We start from the raw sequence: 26,580 nt of genomic DNA, 5'->3' as shown, positions 1-26,580 counted from the left end.
CCTTTCTGGAATTGGGCTGCTGTCCTACGAGCATACACACAGGTGGAAGAGTGACAGAAATAGACAAATAGATGGACAGGGTCATCTTCGGATTGATGGACAGCCATGACTAGCAAAGGCTACTGGTTGCTGGCAGAGGGTGCTATTACTTTATCCATTCACGTTCACATACATAACTGCATATTTTTCAATTTCTAGGGAGATTCTACTGGGGCACCTTATTAATTTAGAAACAAAGTACTCAGTCACCACTTTCATAAATATACATCAATATTTCTGAAGCTGTAGTGTTATTGTATCAAAACAACTGCTTATTTGCAGTCTTATTTTTCCTTTTTTTCTGTACCACTGCTCTATGGACTTTAAAGCAGTTTCTTTGATTTCTATATTTTATACTGGACTTAATTATAAGTAATTATTTTTTAAAGAGTGTGAGGCAACTATTGTAACTTTCCATGCATAAATTTATTTTAAACCCTACTTCTTCTATTACAGTATACTCAGAGATATGATGGCAAGACAGGTGTCAAGAACCAACCATGGAATCCATTGCAAGGCACACTCATGCTTTCGCCCACACTTACAATATAGAGAGCAACCTATACATAGCAACCAATCTAATATTCACCTCTTTTGGATTTGGAAGGAAACAAGTGCAGAACGGTAAACACAAACATGAGGAGAATGGCCAAACCCATCTACTCAGATCCCAAAGACAAACATTTTGAGGTAATCTGAAAAACCCAAACAGACCTATAATTGGTAAGTTTCAGTACACCAGCAGATGTGCCCTGAAATTCTGTGGTATTGCATGAAGGATTGGTTCCTCCCTTTTACTAGAAGCTGTCACCATAGGCTTTGAGTACATTTTATCATAAACTATATGCAGGAATACTTCCCTTCAAAAATGTAATTTCTAACTGATAGTTATTAGTGTATTTCACATTTATAAGCAGCATTTTTGTAACAATTGTATAGCCATGAACAGCTATATGAGTCTATTTATTTATTTTCTCATTAACTGAGACACCCTTAGGTTGAACAGTTTAATGTAGAAGAAGTGCAGGACTTAAGGCTGGCGTTTTCAATGGGAGTTAATGAGGTGTTTAGCAGAAGTCCAAAACTTTGTTTGAAGTGTTTGCGCCTCTGGGGGTTCATTCCACACTGGAGGAATGTGACCAGCCGTCCCCACCCCCTTCACCACCCCCAGAAACCATGTAATAAAGCAGGTGTTAGCTGTAGAACTGGGTTGCCACAACTTAATCTGTCATGCTTTTGCACATTAGTACGGAAGCTGTTCAGAGCTTCCGTACATTAGCCTCATTAATATGTGCACTAAGAAGAAAGACTTCTGTATATATAAACAATTCTTAATGTAAAGCCCCAAGTCTAGCAATTTCAGGTGAATGGGAGAATCCAGTCCCAGAAAGTACACAAGTAAGAACTAGTACCACTCCAGCCAAGAGAACTAGAGGAAATGTAAAGTTAAAACTCAAAATTAACAAACACAAAGAGGATACAGCATTGACTTGATACTATTCTGCTAAAAAGGAAAGCAACTTCATATATACTGTTTGTGTTTAGGAGCATTTTCCCACTCACTTCTTACTCTTTGTTATCTTTGTTTCATGGCTCCAATCCTTTGCTTTGGCTGTCTAAACTGTGGTAAGCCACTTTTTTGTAAAGCCTTGTTTTTTTTTTTTAAGTTTAGCTGTTTTTCACATTTTTTTACCTCTTTTGCAGTCAGGTGCACCGTCAGTCATTTAGACCACTGCTAATATGCAGATATCTAAACTGTTTATTGGAGGTATCCAAAATTTAATTATTTTTGTGCAGAAGTCTAATTTCTTGTCCTTTATTTAGGAATGTGCACTTCCTATAAGGGATTAACACGTTCAGAACCACCCTTCTCATTTTATTAGATACTTATGGATTAACTTCTTATTTTTATTGTTGATGCATGATTCAATTCACAAATTTTATTTAAAAACTATAATCAGGAATAAAAGTTTCTGGAAAAAATGATTTAATCTTAATTAGTTTGTAAGCATAACAAGCTGAAAATAAGGTCTGCTAACACAAACAATTCACATTAGACAAGGCTAGCATTTTGCCCATTACAGACAACATGGCGCCAGTTTAACTGTAAGTTTTCAACTGAAGCCAGCAGGTTGCCCATATCAATACTAGTTAAATGATCAGTTAAACCACCAAATTACTCTGTGATTCCAGTCTAAGTCACTTTCATCAGAGCATGCTTGAGGCCACATGGGTAAGTACAAGGAATCCCCGTGAACTCAAGTGACTGCTTCATTATAAAATCTCAAAACAGGTCGGGTGGTAGGTTTGGCAGTTACTGGAAGGTAAATTGAATTAGTAGGTTAATACTTCAACTTGTAGACTAATCCATGATTTGCACATGGCTCAGTGGCAAGCCTTCTCCTTAAACAGACTGGTGGTCTAGTGACCTTAAAGTAGTATGCTGCCAATTCAAAATGCATTTCAAAACTTACTGCATACCCACCAAGTAACTCTTATTTGATTAAATAATTTCACTAAAGTATTTACAATATTTATGGGCAGAAACTGAAATCAGTAGACTCTCAGTTTAAATCCTAGTGCAACCACTGATTAAAGAACCTAAAAACTAGTATGCACACTGCAGTACGCAAACTCTAGGTTCACAGTACAGCAGCTAGTTCAACGAACCATGTAGTAATCTTATTGGAATTTTCATACAATTTATTTTTTTCATGCTGAAAAGGCTATATTGTATATAAAGAGATGTCATTACAGGGTGATAATGTTGTTAATTCTTACCATTGCTCCAGACACCCAAGTTCCTTTTCTCGCCTGACCACTTCCTTTGCACATATCTTAACCAGGTACTCTAGTTGGCTGCCAGCTCCTCCCACAGGTCATGTTAATTGCTGACTAGGCCTTTATGTGCATGACTGTGGCTTGAACACAAGTACACATTTGATTCTAGATTTTAAATGATAAAACTCAAAACCAAGTTTCTTAACTACTTAAAATAAGTATGTCAATCAAGTGTTAAAATATTACAAGGAAGCTTTAGTTTATTTCTTACACAAGGATTTTGGAGAAGAGCCAGGAGAGGCAGGAGAAAACAGCTAAACAATAAAGAAGCTGTGCAAGTTAAACGTTTATGACAGAGCACTGAGGGCATGACCTCAGAAGGTCTGTCTGTTCATTCCTGTGTTGTTTGGTTTGGGTATGGGACAAAGCTAGTGTTAATGATCTGTGCAAGCTTGTTTATAAAAGGTATGGGGTGCAAACTGGGTTATACCAGATGGTTACATTGCCCTTTACTTTATTCCTACATGCTTGGTGCTATTTTAGACAGCCAAGAAAATACTGTATCATAATTCTGTTTATATAATTATTATCATTATTGTTATTAATATTATTATTATGTCTAACCTTATGTAGAAACAGCCCTTTCACAAACTGCTTTAAATTATGTTTTCTGAAAGAAGCTGAAAGAAACAGTCCCTGTGTTCTGCCAGTTTCTATATTTTGCAGTTAGTTGGTAAGTTAAATTTCATTTGTGGTCATGGTTTTAAATAATACACTGGTTATTAAGGTGGCACAGTTACACATTACTGCCACCTCCAAACCCTTGAAACTCCTATTCAAGTCTTGATTGGGTGAATTTTGTATGGGCTTTGTATGTTTTTCCCATGTCTCTATAGGTTTTCTTTTGTGTCTTTAGCACTTTCAATACCACTCTACCTATGCTTTATCAATGTCTGATTTTGACTTTGACCTTGAATGGCAAATATGGAAATAGCAAGGGTATTAGAAAAAAAACACAAATCCTTAGGTTTAAAGGTAAAGAATTTAGGGGTAATCATCGACTCTCACCTAATCTTTAAATCACATATTAATCAGATTACTGGGACTATAGCAAAAGTTAAACCTCTTATAACTTTACAAGATGCTGAAAATTTTAGGGATGCCGCCAATCTAAATCGGACAAAGATTGGTAAATTGATCACAAAATCTGATCTTTTCAGCTCTTACATTTCTAAGATTTACAATAGTTAAATTGCAGTGCTCCTTTATGTACGGTATTATGGTAGTTGAGCCAGCACACCTCTGTACTAATAAAAGGCAAAGCCCTCACTGACTCACTCACTGGCTGACTCACTCATCACTAATTCTCCAACTTCCCGTGTAGGTAGAAGGCTAAAGTTTACTTACAAAAGTTGGGTAGGTTTAATTTCAAAATTCTACGCGTAATGGTCATAACTGGAACGTATTTTCGTCCATATATACTGTAATAGAATGCAGCTCGACAGCCGTTGAAGGTGGAGTTTCGTATTAAAATATTTAACCAATCACATTTCAGCCGTCATTTGTTGCCAGGCAGATAGAATAGACTGCAGCTCGATAGCTGTGGGAGACGGAGTTTCGTATTAAAGCATTTAACCAATCACATTTCAGCCATCATTTGTTGCCAAGCAGAGAGGCTTTCACAATCTGTTGTTGAGGCACTCTAACACAGAATAAATGTCGATTAACCTGTTGCTTCAACCAATCAGATTTTGAGTTGGTGTCAGTAGGGCCCTTTAGCAGGCGTACGGCAACGTCACCGTATTCAGACCCATTGATTGGATAGAAGACGATATGAGGAACTCTACGAGGCCATTAAACGCACCGCAAACGCTCCGAGCGAAAGATCGTCGCGTGCACTACGGCCAACTCCATGGCAGGATTCTGGACAATATTATTTGCCAGACACAGACCAGATTTCAAGACCATGAAAACCTGATGTTTGTCACGTTCCTCGAGGCCCAGAAGTTTCGGGAATACAAGAAAAATTTCACGTATGTAGCCTTCTCCACTTCAACACAACAGCCCCGGAGCGCTTTTTGATCTGTCTCAGCTAAAAACAGAACTGACTGTAATGTATGGCATGGATGATTTTGCAGGAGAATCTCCCACTGATCTCCTTGACTTCCTTCATCAGAAAAATCTGAATGAGAGCATGGGGCAGCTGTTCACATTAGTATATTTGGCGGTGAGCATTCCTGTGTAAACTGCTTCTGCTGAGCGGACATTTTCAGCCCTAAAGCGAAATCAAACTTATGCCAGAAATACCACAGGGCGGGTTCACCTTTCAGCATTAGCTTCGATGGCGATGGAAAGTGAGGTTTTGATGGAAATGAAGTGCACGGATAATCCGTACGACAGAGTAATTGAACTGTTTTTGAGGAAAGAGAGGAAGATGGATTTTGTTTACAAATAATCCGAATTTTTGGTGAGTAAAATGTTGCGATTTTCCTAAATAATATTGCAAGTTTATGAGTTATTATTGATGTTTTTTTATGTGTGTCGCAGCTGTGCCTGCAGTGGAAAGGAACTTGTTCATCCCTGGTTTGTCTATAAAATAAAGGCATTTATTGTGGCTACACGATTTTATATATATCTATACTAATAAAAGGCAAAGCCCTCACTCACTCACTCACTCACTCATTCACTCACTCACTGACTCATCACTCATTCTCCAACTTCCTGTGTAGATAGAAGGCTGAAATTTGGCAGGCTCATTCCTTACAGCTTACTTACAAAAGTTGGGCAGGTTTCATTTCGAAATTCTACGCCTAATGGTCATAACTGGAAGGCATTTTTCTCCATTAACTGTAATAGAGTTGAGCTGGAAAGACGTGGGGGGAGGAGTTTCGTGTGACATCATCACGCCTCTCACGTAATCACGTGAACTGACTGTCAACGCAGTGCGTAGAAAACCAGGAAGACCTCTAAAAAGCGCTTAAGAAAACATGCATTATATAATTGAGAAGGCAGCGAAACAATAAGAAGCGAGCGAGTGACATATACTACCATATTCATGAGTGCTGCTACCTCGGAAAGAAAGCAAGGTGTAAACCTAAACTTTAAATTAAGTTCATAGACAGGCTACCACTTGCGTTTCACATGCCCACAGGTAATGAGGGATACAAGTTTAATGAGAGGACGCAGGGTATAAACGAGAGTTTTCATCACTTTGTAACTAAGATAAAATTGAAGGTGAAGGGGTGTGCTTATGCAAATTCCGAGAGACTGTGTTTGTGGGAGATTGACAGTTAAGGTGGGTGGGGGAGTCACGTCATCATCTCCTGTCCCATTCATCTCATTTCGCTCTGAGCTGAGCTCCGCGGCTAATGCCGTCTTCCGAAGCAACTTCGTCAGACTGCCACCAAATACTCACAGAAAAATCCACAAGTTAATACACACGCTGTCTCTAGAGTTTCTCCACACTGAATCCTCCAGGCACTACTTACAAAAGGTTACATTGACAATCATGTTACGTTATTTTTAAAATCTTTCCTTTTCTTAGCACAAGCACAGCTGAGAAGCTTCGATGCATGTGCTCCATAACGCGTTAAAAATAATGCATTTAATCACACTTTGCATTACAAGCAAAGGGGAGCTTTTTTCAATGCATGATTTCCTGGTACACTGATTACATTGATCAGCGCATCCCGATTCATTTTACCTTCGCACCACCTTAGTTTGAGAAGAAGTATGAAAAAATATGAGGTTAACACAGAAAAACAGATCACCAATTCAAGCTTTATGAATAATCGATTCGCCATCAATAATTGTTTTGGTAAAGCCATCCTCCTTCCATTTTATAATTTTTCCGCCACTAGCCATGATTAAATGAACGTTAAAAAAGTAAGAGCAAAGCGAGGGTGACTTATTTAGGCAGGCATATATATGACAGCAACACTCATGACAATGTCAATCATGTTATGTTATTTTTAAAATGTTTCCTTTTCTTTTTCATAACTTATTTAACACACTACTTCTCCGCTGCGAAGCGTAGGTATTTTGCTAGTATATATATATATATATATTATATATATATATATATATATATATATATATATACCCTTTGGGATGAGAACAGCTGTTGCTGGGGGTGCCAGAATCCATCGAGGAAGAAAAATGAAAAACATTATTTGTACAAAATCTTAATTTATTTATCCATTCCTACATAATTAAATGGGCAGGCTATTTCGTATCAGTGCAATACGCTGCTTGTTAAAACAGATGACTCCCGCTCTTACGTGCACTTAGTGCTGCGTGATCTTACGTGCACTTAGTGCTGCGTGACTTTACTACACTCCAGTTCAGGTGACACATTTCCCTGCTCTGGACGTCCATCCTTTGACATTCCAGCTGTGTCAATAGAACACCTTCTGTTATGCGGTTTTAAAGTACGACAGATTGCAGATCTATATGGTGTATTTGGAGAAGACGATCACAAGGTGAATGAGCCAGATTAATATACGGTAAGCTGCAACGGCTGTATTAGTTTAGGTACTTTGAAATGGAATGCACAAAGCTGCTCCAACTAATATTTTGAACTGAGTATTTGACCCTTGTTTTTTACGAGTATAAAGTCAGGTGCATATTCGCAGCTACTTTTTCAAACAACTTTGCCACTGATCACAGCTTTAGAGTTTTAATCTATCGCGGGGGTTCTGGAACGCAACCCCCGTGATGGAGGAGGGATTACTGTAATTACATTTAAAAGGTGGTGTAAGAAAATGCAGTAAAAAAATAAATAAAAGGCATTTTGCATGTAGTTAGTATAGGTACATATCTAAGAAATAAAAATGGATTGACTGCTTAACGATTTTAACATTAATATGTTTTAAAATACACACAATAAGTATAACTTCAGTATGAGTTTGTTGTCATCAATATATGAAATGCCATATGGTATTCATGGGGTTTCTCATTGATGCTCCAATGTTGGCTGAACCGTGATATTTCACTTTGGTATTGTGGAATATACTCTTAGCTATATAGAATGCTATCACTTAGGATACAATAAACTAATCGCATCATACAAGGATTTACAACCTGCAAACAAATTTCCCACCACCTTACATTCCATCATTCAGAGCTGCCACTTTTTCATGACATAAACACATTTCTGTGCACTAAAGCAGAAGCCACCAGCTCCCTCAACTTAGTAACACTGATGCTAGCTTTAACCACAGTGATAATTTCAGTTGAAATTTCTTCATTTTCATTGCTCTGTTTGATTTCTTTGAAAGTAAATACAAAATTTACAAACAAAAAAGTTTGTTTTCTTTTCTTCTTTTTGAAATAGCCAGAGTCTCATCTCTGGATTATTTGTCTCTTCTTTTATTTCTTTATGTTGTTTTCTTTTGTGTTAAATTTTGTAATTTATGTTTCCTTCTGTTTTATTTACTATTGAATATTGCTTTGTTTATGGATTATTAAGTATTTCTGCATTACGTTAATAATGCATTTATTGGTCCTTTGTGGTACGTTCCTTGTTTTATATGTATTAGGCCTAAGAAGATGGGGCTCACTGATGCTACACCTGATGGACCATCCCCTGACTTTTATAACACTCCAGCTGCAGCAATGCTATGATTCAGCATTGTGCTTTCTACTTCTCTTGTTTGGAACCATTTTAGATTTGAATTTTGCTTATCTAAGTTTTTTTTTATTTAGTTTTGTTAATAAACTTTGCCTTGTTTAAAATATAACATTGTTGGTTTGCCCACTGGCTTTCTTTGCTTTCGATTTTCTTCATAGGGATTTGTTTGTGTTTCTTTTTTGCCTTGTTTTTGTTGTTATTTTAGAATAATTTTCTAACAAATGATCTAAATATTAAGAACAGTGTTTTTATTTGGATCAGGAGTTTTATATGGTTGCCACATTCCTAATTCTGATTTTTTTTTCTTTTACTTTAAAGCCTTTGCCCTTTTATGTTAGGCCAGTGCAGTGCCAGAAGCTTGCTTCTAGATTTTGGTGTATGGTTCCTCATAATGGTTAGGTCTCTGAGGAGTTTTGAGTCCTGCTTCTGGAGGTTAAACCTTGCTTTGAGTTAATGCTAGAAAGGAAGAATAGTACAGACACCATATGCCATCAATTATTTGTATGTACAATTTAAGGCAGACTTCTTACTAACTGAAAATTCAAACCAATTTCTAAAACATTCAAATTTAATTGTAGTGCATTGAAATTAATTTCTTTTTCACAACATTTAGCTTTGCACTGAAGACTAAACAGTATTACCTATCACTATGACATATCCTTTTACTCATTGTTATCACCAAGTACTGTTCAACTGGCAAAAAAATATATCTGTCAGGCGAAAGAAATAACCTATAAAAGCAAATGTCACAACAAGAGTGACTGCAAACACAGATGTGACTTAATGGCTTTGTTGTTTATATTAAATGCATATTTTATTTTTCCATTTTTTTATGAATTAATAGAACACATTAATCTTTGTAACTATGATTTTCACCTTACATCATACAAGTTCAAACCTGCTCAACTTCACTTACTAGTGTTCTGAAAAGTGCTCTGGCGCTTGTATTGCTGACATATCATTAATTGTCATAATAACATTAGCATAAGGCAAAGTGGATATTTGGAAAGAGATAATAACTGTTTTCAATATTTATTTTATTTTCAATTTCCAAAATCTAACACAAATTTTGGTTTCTCAACATGATAGTGAATAAAAACATACATCCAGATTTTTTAACAGCTATTTGGCAAAGAAGGAGAATGATAGAGTGCTGCAACAGATGATTTGTTCTCCACTGTCACCCAGATCTAAACCTGACAGAGATGGTCTGGGATGAGTTGGACCCAAAGAGTGAAAGAATGCAGGCAACAAGAGCTCTGCACTTGTGCGAACACCTTGAAAAATGTTGAAATAACATCACAGATAGCTGCCTCATAAGACTGGTTAAGAAACTGCCAAGAAAGTGTAAAGCTATCCTCAAAGCACATGGCAGCTACTTGGAAGAATCTAAAATATAAAATAGTTTGGATTAGTTTTAACACAGTTTTGGTCACTGAATAATTCTAGTGGCACTAGAAGCTTCTTACTGTAGAGTGTTTAATATAGCCTCAGAAATTGTCAATGTTGTCTGACATGTAACCCATCAAATCTACTGTCCTAGGGATAAGAGAAGCTGGGTTTGCACTTAATGCCAATCAGACACACTCGTTACCCTTTAGTAGCTCTTTTTTTATCACCATCTGAGAACAAAATATATAAATTAAAACAGTATGTTGGAAAAAAATTCTGTTAGGGTCTTGTTTCAAAATAGGCAGATCAGTCAACAAGTGTGTCATTTTACTGTGCCAACTATAGCCATTTTTACAGTAGAAGGTATTCCCTTAGTGGTCCCAACCCTAAAGAGAGCAAAGAACTACAATAATGAGGGTGCTTACTGTACACAAAATACAGGGAGTGGATCCAAAATGGCTAAATACAAGCACCAACTTAATAAATGGAAAACATAAAGAATGCCTCTGTCCCTTACTAAAAAGCTTATATCCTTGCCTAACCAGTGGGGTTCCTCGTCCACATACTTGCTCCAAACATATCATTCCCTCTCACTCATTTTACTGTATGGTCCTGTTTCTATTTTGCAAACTAATTAACAGGCACTGTAAGGTTTTGGGACTAGAACTTTCTCTAACTGATGTTGAACTATTTCTTTACCATCTTGGACTTTTACAAAATTCCTTTTCTTTGCCACTTCCACCTCTGGTTTTAAGTTGCATGGACAGCATATTGTGCCAAGCCAGCACCCTAACAACAAAACCTAGCTGTTATCTCCTTCTACCTCCAACTCACAAGAAGAGCAACCAGAGAATTTATGACATCACATCCACCCCAACTACTCATCTGCCTCTTCCAGTCTTCCCAAAACGTAAGAACGAGTAGCACCATCAATGGGCATCATTCAAAGACCAATGAGGGAGCTAGACATACCGCATTGTGTGTCATCCATTCTAAGTAATTTGAAAAGAGAGAAAAAAAACACCTCAAAACTTTATAATGTCTTGGTTCTCTTAGTTCTGGATGCACAGTAGTAAATGGCTAAACACTTTGTGAGAGTTTACATGCCAGTGACTTCAATCTGCCTGCCAAATAGTCAGAGATTTATTGCACTGAATTATAAATGCATATTAAAGGTAAACAGAAAGAGCCCTCAATGTTAAACTTACTTGTCATCTGCATACTGACTTGACAATAGATGTGTTTATTCACAAGAATCTTTCGATATGTATACATTGTGTAAATGTACACATGCATGTATGCCTTTCATAACTCATAAATCACATTTTATATGTACTGGGTGGATAAGTAGAAGTCTAGATCTTTGTTGAGAGAAACTAGAGGTCCAAGTGGTGTAAAAAACTAATTATTTCACCACTTAGTTCTAATGCTATCAAACTATTTAATGCTATTTTTTTTGCTAACTGCTATAATTGCACTCAGGGGCCATTAGATACATAATTTATCCAGACCTTTACAAAGAGCAGCTAGGGGTCTTCCAGACGGTAGGTCTCCAGTCAAGTCAGAGATGACACAAGAGGATTGTAAAAACAAAGGCCAATGTTCACATTGTTGTGAAATCACTTAATTGCACCAGGCAATTAGGGTGGCATTACAATAAGTTTGATTAGAAAAATAGAAAGCACATGAGTGCACTGTACCAGCTGAGCTTTTCTTTTATGTTTAAACACACTTCATTTGTCACAAAGGCTTATTTGTCTAATAGGAAAACAAAAAGGCACTTCTTCAGGTAAAGTTTAGTTTAAGACATCCCATTTCTAAAACACAAAAAGCATCAATGCAATAGCAGCTAAAACCAAATTAGGAACTCATATCCCTGTAACAAGGGCAAATCATTGTACGTCTCAAGCTGTGGAAACCAGTTTAAGCTCCCTTTTAAAGTCCAGTTTTCCCTTGCTTCCAGCACTCATTACTGCCTGGATGGGCCCTGAGTTTTGGCCATAGACCTAGAACTACAGTAAAATGTCAAATAGTAAACAACAGAGGTCAGATGCATATCAGAATTTCAAAGAGGCAAAATATCAGGCTGTCTATTTGAAGTTTTTATTAATTATAGGCAATTTTAGCACGTTACACAAGAAAAAACACTGTTATAATGGGCAACACAATTGACTTGGGGAAGTCAACTGACATGGTCTATGAAACCACTGGAGACGCTTCATCTATTATTTCACTTATGTATATGACCAAATACTGTCTGGATAAAATCAAAGGGACCATCACCCATTTGTAAAAAGCAGGGGGTTGCAACTGGTATAGACGTGGTTCACTCAAGACCTAAGACTAAATACAAATAGTCATATTAATGGTGTTAGCACTCCAAGCCTCTACAAGGTAGTATGTTGTAGTGTGATAAGGGTAGTGGGAATGACAGCCAGTCTTGTTCTACGGAGGCACCAAACACAGCATAAGGATATTGGATGGCCACCAGGCAACCTGTTAGTAACCCTAGTTTAGGGAATTTCCCCTTGGGATTAATAAAGTATCTATCTATCTATCTATCTATCTATCTATCTATCTATCTATCTATCTATCTATCTATCTATCTATCTATCTATCTATCTATCTATCTATCTAGTTTAGATACTGAAACTATTACTAGTCTGCAGCCTATACTTGCAGAATATACTTCCTCATCTCTCTCAGGCTAGCACAAATCATTAAGGGTCACATGAGGAACACATACAACATTTGTAATCTTTCCTCTGTAAAGTCTAATTCATTATATTTAATCCAAAAAAGGAAGTTAAAGTTAAATATCACATGCCAAAACCATGACATTCTACCACACTCGATTGGCAACTGTAGGAAAAGAAACAGCAATACTGCAAACTTATTTAACTTTATTACTTTATTAATTTGAACTAATCAAGCATGATATGTTTGAAAACATTCAAGAAAAATCTTAATTACTGTTCGTGTTTATAAATCAAAGGTTTTAGAAACTAGATAATCTTTAACGCTTTGCAGTGGTACACAATACTTTCACTGACCAATGGAGCTACAGTAATCCCTCGCTACTTCGCGGTTCACTTTTCACGGATTCACAACTTTGTGGGTTTTTAAATATAGTAGTAGTATTTCCTAGTCTAAGAACAACAAAACAAGTTCAGTGACTAAGTGCATTGTAACACGGGCTGTGATTGGTACATGGGAGGGAGACGACAAATCAGCTTCCCGCTTTCTAATCGGGCCCATGATTGGTGCTTTGACTGATGCCCAGATCCCACAGACTGGCTAAGAATCTGCAAGAGCGGTCACAGGAATGGGACGACGATATGGTTCGATCGGTCCAATTTTGCAACAACGTCGACGACATCATGACCGCCTACAAGCTGCTCTTCAACTGGAAAAAGAAGCAGCGGCAGCAACTGCCAATCACAATGTTTTTGCAGCCTTGCAAAAAAGGGCCAGTTCCTACTACTATTACGGATACACCTTCGGAAACCGTGGAAGAGGTGCCCCAGAAAATGGCACCACCGTCTGCAGAGACGTAAAATACAGTCATCGGCTGCGCAGTAAAAGTCATCATCACCTTCATCGTCATCATTTTTACTGCACAGCATATTCATCACCATCATCACGTCATATATAGCTACTGTACGTGTACTTTGCTATACAGTAACTGTAAACATATCTACCGATTTCATATTGCTTAACAGTTGTCCCTGTTATTAATAGAGTAAAGGGTGGGTTTAAACAGTACAGGGAGGGGATAAAAACGTCCAAGTACATGTTAAATAATTAAATAAATATGGTGTCCCTACTTCGCGGAAATTCAGTTATTGCGGCCGGCCTTGGAACCTATACGATAAACGAGGGATTAATGTACATGATTTGATCATACTAAGATTATTATGACACATAATTGCCACTGTTTAAACAGTGATATGTAAGCATAAAACTTCAAGGCTAAAATCAGATGATGGCATAAATGATCACACTATAATGATATTTACCAGTCTTTATACATGATCTCAAAAGCTTTCCAAATAACTGCGAACAGCAACAACCTAAATTATGGAATGTTTGGAGCTAAACAATGACCACTTACCTTTCTATGATATATTTTCTATATTAAACTTAAAATTATTTTCTACGCACACTTAAACTTAATCCATAAATGAATTAGCTAACTAAAGTAAGTAAAATGAAAAAAGTAGCGGACCACTATTTTCTTTTTCTCATACTTATCACCTTCTCAATGTGTGCATCATATTTTAAAGAATTATCTAATATTATGTATAGTAATGATGATTATGATTAGGAAATTCATTCCCGGGAATTCGGGAATCTCTCATGTCATTCCCGGGAATTCTGGGCTCCCGGGGATGACACAGTGCATGGGCATCTCACATGTGAACGGTTTTAGAATATGTTGACACCAATAAAAGGCTAACCTTATCTACAAGCAGTTCATGCTGTCATATAAGTACATGTATCTAGTTCAGGGGTGCCCAATGCGTTGATCGTGATCGACCGATAGATTGCAAAGGTAGTGCAGGTAGATCGCGTTGCATTTCAAAAAAATGTTTTTTAACGTTAGTCTATCATATATCCTCCTTATGGCATTTGCCACTTGATTGATATACAGGGCAGCCAGTCTGAGATCTCTTTTCTTCTAAGACACTGGTCATCCCGCACGCACGATCAAATTCGCGAGCTACTGCAAAACTCCATCTGTGATCTAGTTAGCCTTCCAATTCATATCGGTCTGTATATATATATAGTTAATACTTTTTAATGTAGGTAGATCATTTCGACCTGGTCATTTTAAAAGTAGCTCGCAAGCTGAAAAACTGTGGGCACCCCGAACTAGTTAGTTGCGGTAATAAGAGCGTAGAAAGCATAACGTGTCCAGTGTGTGGTCGTCCAGGCGAGAGCGTACTTTGTGCAGAGTACGCCAGCCACTGAGAAAGCACGCTCTGCCTCCACTAAAGCAGGCAGCACAGTCATCAGATACAGATATACTTGTCCTAAACAACGCCCGCACTTGCCGTTGCTCTGAAACACCACCATTTAAGCTTTTACTGATGCATCCAGTTTCTTGTCATCACTCTGTGATGGCAAGTTTCTTGGCACAGATAATGCGGATGCAACAGACTGAAAAATTGCAATTTCGAGTTGCTGTTCACGGCTGTTGTCTGACAGACGCCAATGAAGTCTTCAGTTTTCAACTATAACTGTTATTTCTTGATCGATTTTTGCACTTTTACACGCTATATATGCAAGCTTGACCGTTCCCGGTTTCCCGGGAATTACAGCAGTTTCATTCCCGGGATTGCGGGAATGAAAAATGTCCGGGAATCCCGGGCTAATTCTTTAATTATGATAATGTGTACTCACTGTGCAGTAAACTAGTACTAAGGTGATAAATTATGTATGGATATCATGCTGTAGTATAATTTAATATAAAGAGCATTAGTGCAGATGCCATTTAATATGGACAATATTGGAGTTTAAATTACATTTGAAGTACTAAGGTAGATAACATTTTGCCTGAACTTTCTGATTGTAAGGTGAAGCCTGTGGCCGAAACACTGAAGTCTGGTTCATCGATTCAACTCCACCACGTTGACTACATTAGGTCTGTTGTCTATGGTTACAACTACATGCTACTCATACAGCTCCCATGGAGCCAGGGCTTCTTTTAAGCCTAGAACAATGTTTTCACCTGTATGGTCCACTGGGAAATATGAGGTTTGCAAGAAGCGACTTTTCAGTTTAGATTTGTCACTTATGTTGCTCACTGTTAAGCTGATGTAAGGCTTGGTCATCTTTCTTGATCACCGGTGTGTAGTTGTTTAATAGTATTCTGCTGTAGTTCCACTATGTCAGAGTCAACTCCACCTTTGCATTTTCTGCATAGTTCAGGGAAGGCAGTTTGTGGCATGTAATTGAGCAAAGGCAACTTCCATCTTCGGGTTGAGTTTGTTGGTTAGTTTTTGAACCCTCTTTGCTAGGCCTCAAAAACACAATGATATTATTGTTAACTTTGGCTCATCTCAGTTTTTGGCTATAGCAAACTTGCATTTACCTTTTTTGCAATGAATTTATTGTACAGTTCCATGTGTTGTCTATGATGTTGATATATCGTAGTTATACTTCCAGACAACATAGCAACTTCAACTTTGCCCAATAGCTTCATCTGATCGATCAATGTTTAATCAATGTCTCTGCAGTGAAATCCAAAGTAGTGCCAAATGACACATGTGATTTTTTCAGTACAAATTCAGCAACTTCCCCTCCTCTGTTGTACTCATATTGGCAGAATATGCAACAGATTAGTTTATTCTGTTACCTCCAATTACAAATACTTAACAAGGATAGTAGCCCAAAACAAAGGGTAATGGAAACGATTAAGATTGATTAAGTAAGATTAATCTACTGTATACTAATAAAAGGCAAAGCCCTCACTGACTGACTGACACACTCACTCACTCACTCATCACTAATTCTTCAACTTCCCGTGTAGGTAGAAGGCTAAAATTTGGCAGGCTCATTCCATACAGCTTACTTACAAAAGTTAAGCAGGCTTCATTTCGAAATTCTATGCGTAACGGTCATAACTGAATCCTACTTACGTACATATATATGGCCATAGCCTGCAGCTCGGTCGCCGTGTGACATGGAGTTGCGTCCCCCATCACCACGCCTCCCACGTAGTTGGCTGCCTGCCTATATTGCGTCCCCCATACCCACGCCTCCCACGTAATTGAGTGCCTGCCCATATAAGGCCGTCCATCAGCAGCAATCCAATAGACACGCTGCTGCTAGGAGGCGTTTGTCATGCCTAAAACGAATACGATATTTGCGAGATACAAGTTTAGTGAGAAGACGCATGGTATAAACGAGACTTTTGATCACTTTGTAACGGAGTTAAAATTGCTGGTGAAGGACTGTGCTTATGCAAACGAAGATGAAATGGTCAGGGATAGAATAGTGTTTGGTACAAACTCAGCAAAAGTGCGAGAGAAACTTTTAAGTGCCGGGTCTGAGCTAACATAAAATAAAGTTGTGGACATCGCAAGATCGTACGAGATAGCACAAGCACAGATGAGAACCTTCGATGCACGTACTCTGAGCGGCTCACGTGAAATGACTGTGAACACAGTACGCAGACAACAAGCAAGAGCTCCAAAGAGCGCTGAACAAAAAACGCATTACACAATTGAGAAGACAGCAAAAGAATATAAAGCGAGTGATGCATACAGGCATATATAGGGTGGAGTGGTGGCTCTGAGGGTAGGGATCTGCACTGGCAATTGGAAGGTTGCCAGTTCGAATCCCATAAATGCCAAAAAGGGACTCTGCTCTGTTGGGCCCTTGAGTAAGGCCCTTAACCTGCAATTGCTGAGAGCTTTGAGTCGTGAGAAAAGCACTATATAAATGCAAATAATTATTATTCATAAGTGCAGCTACTTCGGAAACAAACTACTTTGTAGACATATCGATAGGAAAGCAAGGTGTAAAGCTTAAGTTTAAATCAAGTTCATAGACACGCTGCCGCTAAATATTCACAGGCAAATCCACAACTTAATATCGGGAATGCCTGTTAAACATCTTAGATTCACGAGTACCGATTTGGGTAGTGAACCCTTCGATGAATGAAATCCTCTTATCTTTACAACGGTTGACAAACATGGAATGTAACTTGAACACAACGCATTCTCCAAATACGGACCTGAAAGAAATAATAATAATCAAATCCTTGATGACAGCAACACTCATAACAGTCACAAAACAATTACATTGACAATCATGTTACGTTATTTTTAAAATGTTTCCTTTTCTTATTCATAACTTCTTTAACACACTACTTCTCCGCTGCGAAGCGCGGGTATTTTGCTAGTCGTACTATAAGTTTAAGACATGCACAGTTTATGTTCGTGGGGTCAAATCTCGATTATGATTTTTATTTCACAAATTATGCAGCACTAACCAATACTCTCTTAGCGTAGGTGGCACCATTCTTTAAGTTATTTATGCTGAACAATAAGAATGTACGAATAAAGTATCTAAGGAAGCAAATGTATGGTAGACAGACAGACTGATGAAATTATATTAATATGACTCAGAGGTTCAGACAGACAACACACAGCGCTCCCTCACAGACACTATACACAGGATACACAGTACTTGAAACAGTGTCCCAGTCTTTAGAGAGATACAGGGAGATGTCTTCTCACTGAACTGATCTAATGTTTCTGGAAAAAACTGACTTAAAACATAAAAGTTGACTCAAACAATTGAAAATGAAAACTATTACATACTATTGGGCAGTACAATACAGAAGTAATGAACCAGTGTAGTAGCACAAAAGTCAGAAATATAACTGAAACATCCAGATGAGCCTAACAATAAAAAGGTTTTATTCAAAATTTTTTTTATTATTGTGAAAGTAAGTCCACTAGGCCACCAAACTCTCCAAATGTCACACATCTCCCTCACTCTTTGTGCAGACTTCTGGCTCACACTACTTCACAGTTTGTCACTCTTTACTCGTACCTCTTTTTTGACTCTTGTGGTGGTCATATCACAGTCCAGAAGTTGTATTTCAAAGTATGAAGGCATCATACAGTACGTCTTATTGGTGGTTATGGTCTACACTAGAGGCCCACCAGTGATCCTGTTCAAAATTACCTGCTTTATTCTATTCACAGAGTTACAAAACCTACCTAAAGAGATTTTTAAAAATGATGAAAGCAGAAATATATAATTAAGCAAATATATAAATATATGCCAGGTGCTATAATGGAAAGGAAAAGCTTTTTCCAACACTGTGGAAGTGAAACAAATGTGAAAAATGAGGTAAAAGGTATTTAGGACAGAAACAGACTTTTGCAAGATTTTTTTAAAATTAATTATTAGCCAAGGAATTAACTGTGGCCTAGAGGCTAAGGTACTGGACTTTAAGGCTAGTGGTTCGATCCAAGGTTATGAGTCATTGTGTGATACTGAATTAAGTCACACAACATGTCTACGGTCCAGTTATTTTTTGTAGCACTATACTCTGAAGTATCTTGGGATATTTTTCCATTATAAAAGTGTGCAATATAAAACAAAGACCAATTGAACATGAAAGACAGAAACAACATAGCCCTGATTCTACAGGCATGATTTTCATGGACAGGTTGGAGGTAATGGCAGCAATAAAAGCAAACAATCCACCTGGATTAGATGGGATAATACTGAAAACTACAGTGATGGTACAGGATGTTACCTGCAGATTGCCCACAGAGTTCTTCTAGAAATCACTTATGACAGCAAATTTCACATATTGTTTCAATTCATATGAAAGTGGGTGAAATAGATGGGAGTAATTAATAATATATAAATAAGCCTTACATCTTGTTCATTAAATAATTTTGATGTTAATAAAATAACATCCTCCTATGAGACAGTAAGCATAGGTTTAGGTAAGGAAGATTGTGCTTAACAAACTAAGTGTATTTCTTCATTCAACTCACACTTGTAATGGATTGCTAGCGAACGTTTCACTTCAAGAGGTGGATGATTAAGTTGCAGATGAATTATATTTTAATGTGTCTGTTTGCTCCAATCTGGATACGGCTTTAGCGATGACAGCAGTGTACTTGGACATGGAAGAAATACTGCTGAGAGATTGTATTTTACTTTAGTTTGAGTCTATATCTGCAATATCAAACATAGACAATAGTCTCCATTTTTGCTGTTTGTTCCCATTACCCTGGTATTTTCTATCTCCCAAAACAGGGACCTTTAAAAAGGCTGGCATAGAATTTTAGCGTGGATGTGTGAAAACGTACAGTTTTGAAAATACAGATTCCAATCACGGTCTGATTGGTTCAAGTTTATTACATGTCCCTTAACTGATTGGATCCTGCTTATTAGAATGTCTTATTCTCTGACTGGTTACCCTTCATGGATGAAAACCATTTTCCAACACACTGAAAAGTCACTTGTGGTGTTGCTTACCTATATGCATTTAAATTGAGTTATGTACAGTATGGATACTGCATATGGTACACGTGCAAAAAGCAAATAATTTACTGTTCACTACAGTTTTGCAATATATCCTGTGGCCAGCATTATAGTCATCTTTTTGAGCAAAACACTGACTTTTCCTGTTTCTTTCGATGCATGCATACCTAGTTAAGGTAAACATCTATGTCACATGCATTTTCAGTTGTTTTTGCGTGGGTGGAGATACTAACACTAATGTGGACAGAGATCATTTTCATTTAAAAGTGCTGTTTTTAAAGGAAAACATGGTGTGGATATAGCATTAGACTGAGCAGACATCTCTCTATGATATGAATTGAGATTTATCAATAAATGTAATGTTTCTCCTTTTTTCGGCTGCTCCTGTTAGGGGTTGCCAAAGCAGATCATCTTTTTCTATATCTTTCTGTCCACTGCATCTTGCTCTGTTACACCCATCACCTGCATGTCCTCTCTCACCACATCCATAAACCTTCTCTTAGGCCTTCCTCTTTTCCTCTTGTCTGGCAGCTCTATCCTTAGCATCCTTTTCCCAATATACGCAACATCTCTCTTCTGCACCAAACCAACGTAATCTCACCTGTCTGACTCTGGCTTGCGCCACCACCTTCTACTCAAAGCACTGTGATGTTCCAACAATGATGGATGGATTAAAAGCCAGAAGTCTGAATGATCATCAACATCAAGTGACTCTGTGAGAACCCTAACTACAAAGAGGACTATTTCATTTATGTTAAGTAGAATGCCTGGAGGGGACTGGGCGGTCCCATGGCCTGGAACCCCTGCAGATTTTATTTTTTTTTTCTCCAGCTGTCTGGAGTTTTTTTTTTCTGTTTTTTCTTTCCATCCTGGCCATCGGACCTTACTCCTTTTCTATGTTAACTAATGTTGTCTTATTTTAATTTCTTATTTTGTCTTTTATTTTTCTTTTCTTCAGTATGTAAAGCACTTTGAGCTACTTTTTGTATGAAAATGTGCTATATAAATAAATGTTGTTGTTGTTGTCCCCAAACTGTCCAACCTGAGCTGACCCTCTAATGTACTAATTTCTAATCCTCTCCATCCTCATCACATGCAATGCAAATCTTAACATATTTAACTCTGCCACTTCCAGCTCTGTCTCCTGTTTTTTGGTCAGTGACATCGTCTCCAACCTATATAACATAGCTGGTTTCACAACTGTCCTGTAGACTTTCCCTTTCACTCTTACTGACACCCATCTGTAACAAATTCCTCCTGGCGCTGTTCTCCACCCATTTCATCCTACCTGCACTCTCTTTTCATCTCTCTTCCACAATCCCCATTACTCTATATTGTTGATACCAAGTATTTAAACTCATCCAACTTTGCCAAACTCTACTCCTTGCATCCTCACCATTCCTCCCTCTCATTTTCACAAATGTATTCTGTCTTGTTCTTACTGACCTTCATTCCTCTCTTCTGTAGAGCATACAGTATCTCCACCCCTGCAGGGTCTCCTCAACCTGCTCCCTATTCTTGTTACAGATCGCAATGTTCTCAGCAAACATGATAGTCCACAGGGACTCCTGTCTAATCTCGTCTGTCAAATTGTCCATCACTATCGCAAAAAAGGAAAGGCTCAGTGTTGATCACTGGTGCAATCCCACCTCCAACTTGAAAGTATCCATCACTTCCACTGTAGACCTCACCACTGTCACACTTCCTTCGTACATATCCTGTACAACTCCTACATACTTCTCTGCCACTCCCAACGTCCTCATACAATACCACAACTCCTCACGAGGCACCCTGTCATATGCTTTCTCCAGGTCCACAAAGATGCAATGCAACTCTTTCCGGCCTTCTCTATACCTCTCCATCAACACCCTCAGATCAAACATCATATCTGTGGTGCTATTTCCTGGCATGAAACCATACTGCTGCTCACTAATCATTGCCTACATTCTTAACCTAGCTTCCACTACTCTTTCCCATAACATCATGCTGTGGCTCATCAATTTTATTCCTTGTAGTTACTACTGCTCTGCACAGCCTCCTTATTCTTAAGAATTGGTTCCAGTACACTTCTTCCCCACTCCTCAGGCATCATCTCACTTTCCAAGACTCCATTAAACAATCTGGTTAAAACAGCCTTTCCATTCTACATCCTCTTCATAGCTGTCCTTATTTCCTTCTTGCTAATCCGTTGCACTTCCTGATTCACTATCGCTACATTACCCAACATTCTCGCTATCTCATTCTCTTCATTCAATAGCCTCTCCAAGTACTCTTTTCATGTGCGCAACATACTATCCTTACTTTTGAGTATGTTTCCATCTTTATCCTTTATCACCCTAACCTGCTGCACAACTTTCTCAGCTTGATCCCACTGTCTAGTTAATTGGTACATATCCTTTTCTCCCTCTTTAGAGTCATCTCTCTGACTATCCCACTTCTTTTTCGCCAGCCTCTTCCTCTGTATACTGTTCATTCTATTACCAGGTTTACTTTTCCACCCTGGTCTGTCCAGATGTCACGCCAAGCACCCTTTTTGCTGTCTCCCTTGCTACTTCTACTGTAGTTGCCCAGCTCTCTGGCAACTCTTCACTGCCACCCAGTGCCTGTCTCATCTCCTCCGTGAATTCAACCTTGAAGTCTTCCTTTTTCAAATTTCACCATTTGATCCTTGGCTCTGTCCTCACTATCCTCCTCTTCTTGATCTCCAACGTCATTCAACAGACCACCATCCTATGTTGTCTAACTATACTTTCCCCTGCCACCACTTTGCAGTCTTCAATCTCTTTCAGATTGACCCTCAAGCATAATCTACCTGTGTGCATCTTCCTTCACTCTTGTATATTACCCTATGTTCCTCCATCCATCCATCCATTTTCTAACCCGCTGAATCCGAATACAGGGTCACGGGGGTCTGCTGGAGCCAATCCCAGCAAACACAGGGCACAAGGCAGGAACCAATCCTGGGCAGGGTGCCAACCCACCGCAGACCCTATGTTCCTCCCTTTTCTTAAATTTCGTATTCACCACAGGCATGTTCATCCTATTCGCAAAATCCACTATCATCTGAACTTCTTTATTCCTCTCTGTGGCACCATACGTACCCATCACCTCCTCATCCACTCTGTTCCCTTCACCCACATGTAAACTGAAACCACAACAATCACCACTCTCTGTCCCTTGGGTAAAATGGCCATCACTTCATCCAACTCACTCCAGAAATCTTCTTTCTCATCCATCGCACACCCAACTTGCAGGACATATACACTAACTACATTCATCATCACACCTTCAATTTCCAGCTTCATAATCATCACTCTGTCTGACAGTCTTTTCACCGACACTCTTGACATACAATTCCTTCAAAATAACCCCAATCTGGTTTCTCTTCCCATCTACACCATGATAGAACAATTTGAACCCACCTCCAACCACCTGCCCTTACCCCCTTTCCATTTAGTCTCTTGCATGCACAATATATTAACCTTCATTCTCACTATCACATCTGCTGACTTTCTCCCCTTACCAGTCATACTGCCAACATTCAAAGCTCCTTCTAATAAATGTAATGTTCCTATTACTGATAACACTGGATAGTGCATTCATTATATTAGAGATTCTCAGACACTATAACTCAGATTTTCAAAATAGTGATGACAATGCCTTTCTTTCATCTGTCTGTTTAAAATTGCAGCCACAGACACAAATGTTAAAATAATAATTATAAAACAAAACATACAGGTGTTGTTTCAGCAAAATAACAAAAAAGGAAGTAAACAGTGTTTAGATGTAGAATTTAATTGTGTATTATTTTAAGTTATTAGTTTACGAAATAGAGAGACACATTTTCCTATAATTTTTACACACAGACAGTAAACGTTTAATGTTTGCACATTTTTCACTTAGTTAATGTCTGGTAGAAGGCCAAAGTTCCAGTAGTTATCCCTAAGCCTTACACAAACTAGAATGTAGCTCTGATAAATAAATAAATATGTTCTAGCTCCCTAGCTTTCAATTAACAAAACTGAGTGAAAAGTGGTAATGTGCTTCAGTCACATACAGTTTCTAGCTAAAGGAATTTGGAATGGTGTCTGGACTAAAATACATTGCTTAGAACAAGTGCTGATGCAGGTTCTTCTGTTCTTGTATTTTCGTTTAAATGGCTACTGTTTATCTGTATTATCAGATCTCTAAAACCAGGCAGCAGAACTACTCTTGTAGTGGCAGCACTTGTGTTACTACTCTCAAAACAAGCAACGCTCACTTGCCAGACTCTCTAAGTATCCACATGTATTGGTTGTGAAAAGCACCATATAGGAAAAGAACTGATAAAATTACACTTTAGTGAGCAAAAGCAGGAACACCTCCTGTCAGAACTCTTATCCTGACAATCGAGCCAGCCACAGGACAAAGATGTTCAGCTGTGTAAAGAGCCTTAACACAATTGCAAGACATGGCTTCAAAAAAAAAAAAAAAGACGACAACTCAGCTTAACATTTGAAAACAAAGTATAATGTGCATCCCTCCACCCATACCCAGATCACTAAAACACAAGTTGCATGGCTTCCTGACTAGAAATCTTGTCAGACTTCAGACACCTCATACGACAACAACAAAGGCAGTCCCAGACAAAAGCCAGACAAATGAGATAAAAGTGGGATTTGTAACTTCCACTCAACATGTTTCAAAGGCCATTTTTGATCAGAGGCAACACAATGATGAAATCAAACAAAAGCCAATGATAATACGTAGTGGGGGTAACTGACGGAAGCAAAGCAAATTCTGACTATGCAACATATTTAGAGTTTGATTTTATCATATTTTGTTTCTTCTAATCAAAGTTACACATAAGCCTGTCTATTGGCAGAATTTACCATTCACTTATGGTAATAACCTGATCTACGGCTGCTTCTGCTTCTCTGGAATTCATCACACTAAAAAGTCAGCAACACCCACCATACCGCACAACTAAAAATTCCCAAAGTTTATTCCTAACACATGCATTAGTCATCAGTCCAATTTCTAGTAAGCCTGCCAGGCAGATACTATAGCATATTCATTCCACAATCTTCACAGAATTTCCAGTTATTTGATACAAATGCTTGTTTCACATCAATATGCTGTACAATTACTGTACCACTTACTAATATTCTAGGTAGCCATCCAGATTCATGAAATACACTAACTAAGCAAAAAAAAAACAACTGAAAAAAGCCAAACCTTTTACAGATGTCAAAATAAGGCCTAGAATAACACAGAATGATTAGACTAGATGGATTACGCTAAATTCCAGATAATGCAAGAAAAGCAAATGTATTCTGTAAATATAAGGTAAGCTAACAAAACTTCCCAGTCCTAAAGCAAAAGAATATATCTTAATTTATTGTAACAAGCATTCTCCCTTTATTGTAAAGGATCTTTTTTTTGTTTCTAGTCTGGTGTTTGAACTTATATCCAGTGTGACGGACAGCCGGGTCCCATGCCCGGCAGGGACGCCCCTGCTGCTTATGTTCCGGGGGAGCCACCATGGGCACTCCAGTACCTCCCCCGGGACGCTTGGTGGCAGCCTCCATGGCTGATGGTGATTCCCCAACCACCCGCAGGGCTCCATGGGAGATACAGTCCTCCACAGACTGGTTGGGGGCTCGTATGGCCGCTAGGGGGAGCTGCATGGACTCAGCAGCCTGGCTGGACGAATCTTCAGCCCCACCCGAGGTGCAAGGACCAGGTGGTCAAGCACCTGGAACACTTCCGGGTGGGTTATAAAAAGGGTCAGCCACCACCACTCAAAGAGCGAGAGTTGGGAGGAAGGAGACAAAGCTTGAAAAGGAGTGGAGGTAAAGGAAGGAAGGTGGTGTTGCTGTGAGTTGGACTGGTGGTTTGTGAGACTGTGTATTGCCTGTGGGTCACGGGGAAGACGTGCGCCCACGGGTGAAGAAAAATAAAGGTCTTGTACCTGTTATACGTGTCTCTGGGGCTGTGCCGGGCCGTTACACAAATTTTCATGCAGGTCCCGGTCCAAATGGACGGGCCGGAATCCTGCCGACTACGCCAGTGTAAAAAGGCGCTATATAGGCACTGGACCCGACACAGATGGACACAGAGACACGTATAACAGGTACAAGACCTTCATTTTTCTTCCCCGTGACCCACAGGCAATACACAGTCCCACAAACCATCAGTCCAACTCACAGCAACACCACCTTCCTTCCTTTACCACCACTCCTTCTCAAGCTTTGTCTCCTTCCTCCCAACTCTCGCTCTTTGAGTGGTGGTGGCTGGCCCTTTTTATAACCCACACGGAAGTGTTCCAGGTGCTTGACCACCTGGTCCTAATTGCACCTCCGGGTGGGGCTGAAGATTCGTCCAGCCAGGCTGCTGAGTCCATGCAGCTCCCCCTAGCGGCCATACGAGCCCCCAACCAGTCTGTGGAGGACTCCATCTCCCATGGAGCCCTGCGGGTGGTTGGGGAATCACCGTCAGCCATGGAGGCTGCCACCAAGCGTCCCGGGGGAGGTACTGGAGTGCCTATGGTGGCTCCCCCGGAACATAAGCAGCAGGGGTGTCCCTGCCGGGCATGGGACCCGGCTGTCCATCACACCAGTCACTTGTTTCACCCATTAATCCATTTATATATGATCACACCTGTTAAGGAAGAAATCTGGAAATTTGGTCATTGGATTTTGCTACAGGCAACCAAATTTTGATATTTCAGG

The 26,580-nt window shown here is 38.9% G+C and overlaps 1 protein-coding gene across 5 annotated transcripts in view; it reads right to left on the bottom strand.

The window, feature by feature from the left end:
* Nucleotides 1-26,580, bottom strand: part of LOC120538985 (transmembrane protein 150A-like) — a 115,149-nt gene that overhangs the window by 60,550 nt on the left and 28,019 nt on the right. Inside the window, exon 1 of one of the 5 annotated variants that reach the window (XM_039768668.1) lies at nt 2,821-2,857. The exons of the other annotated variants lie outside the window; for them this stretch is intronic. The gene's annotated coding sequence lies outside the window, so the exon portion shown is untranslated. Of the gene's footprint in view, nt 1-2,820; nt 2,858-26,580 lie in introns of those variants that run through there. 5 annotated transcript variants of the gene reach the window in all.

This window comes from Polypterus senegalus, chromosome 1 (genome assembly GCF_016835505.1).
Source record: "Polypterus senegalus isolate Bchr_013 chromosome 1, ASM1683550v1, whole genome shotgun sequence".
NCBI classification, from domain to species: domain Eukaryota; kingdom Metazoa; phylum Chordata; class Cladistia; order Polypteriformes; family Polypteridae; genus Polypterus; species Polypterus senegalus.
The sequence above is the reverse complement of the archived record's forward strand: the minus strand, read 5'-3'. Positions and strand labels throughout refer to the sequence as shown.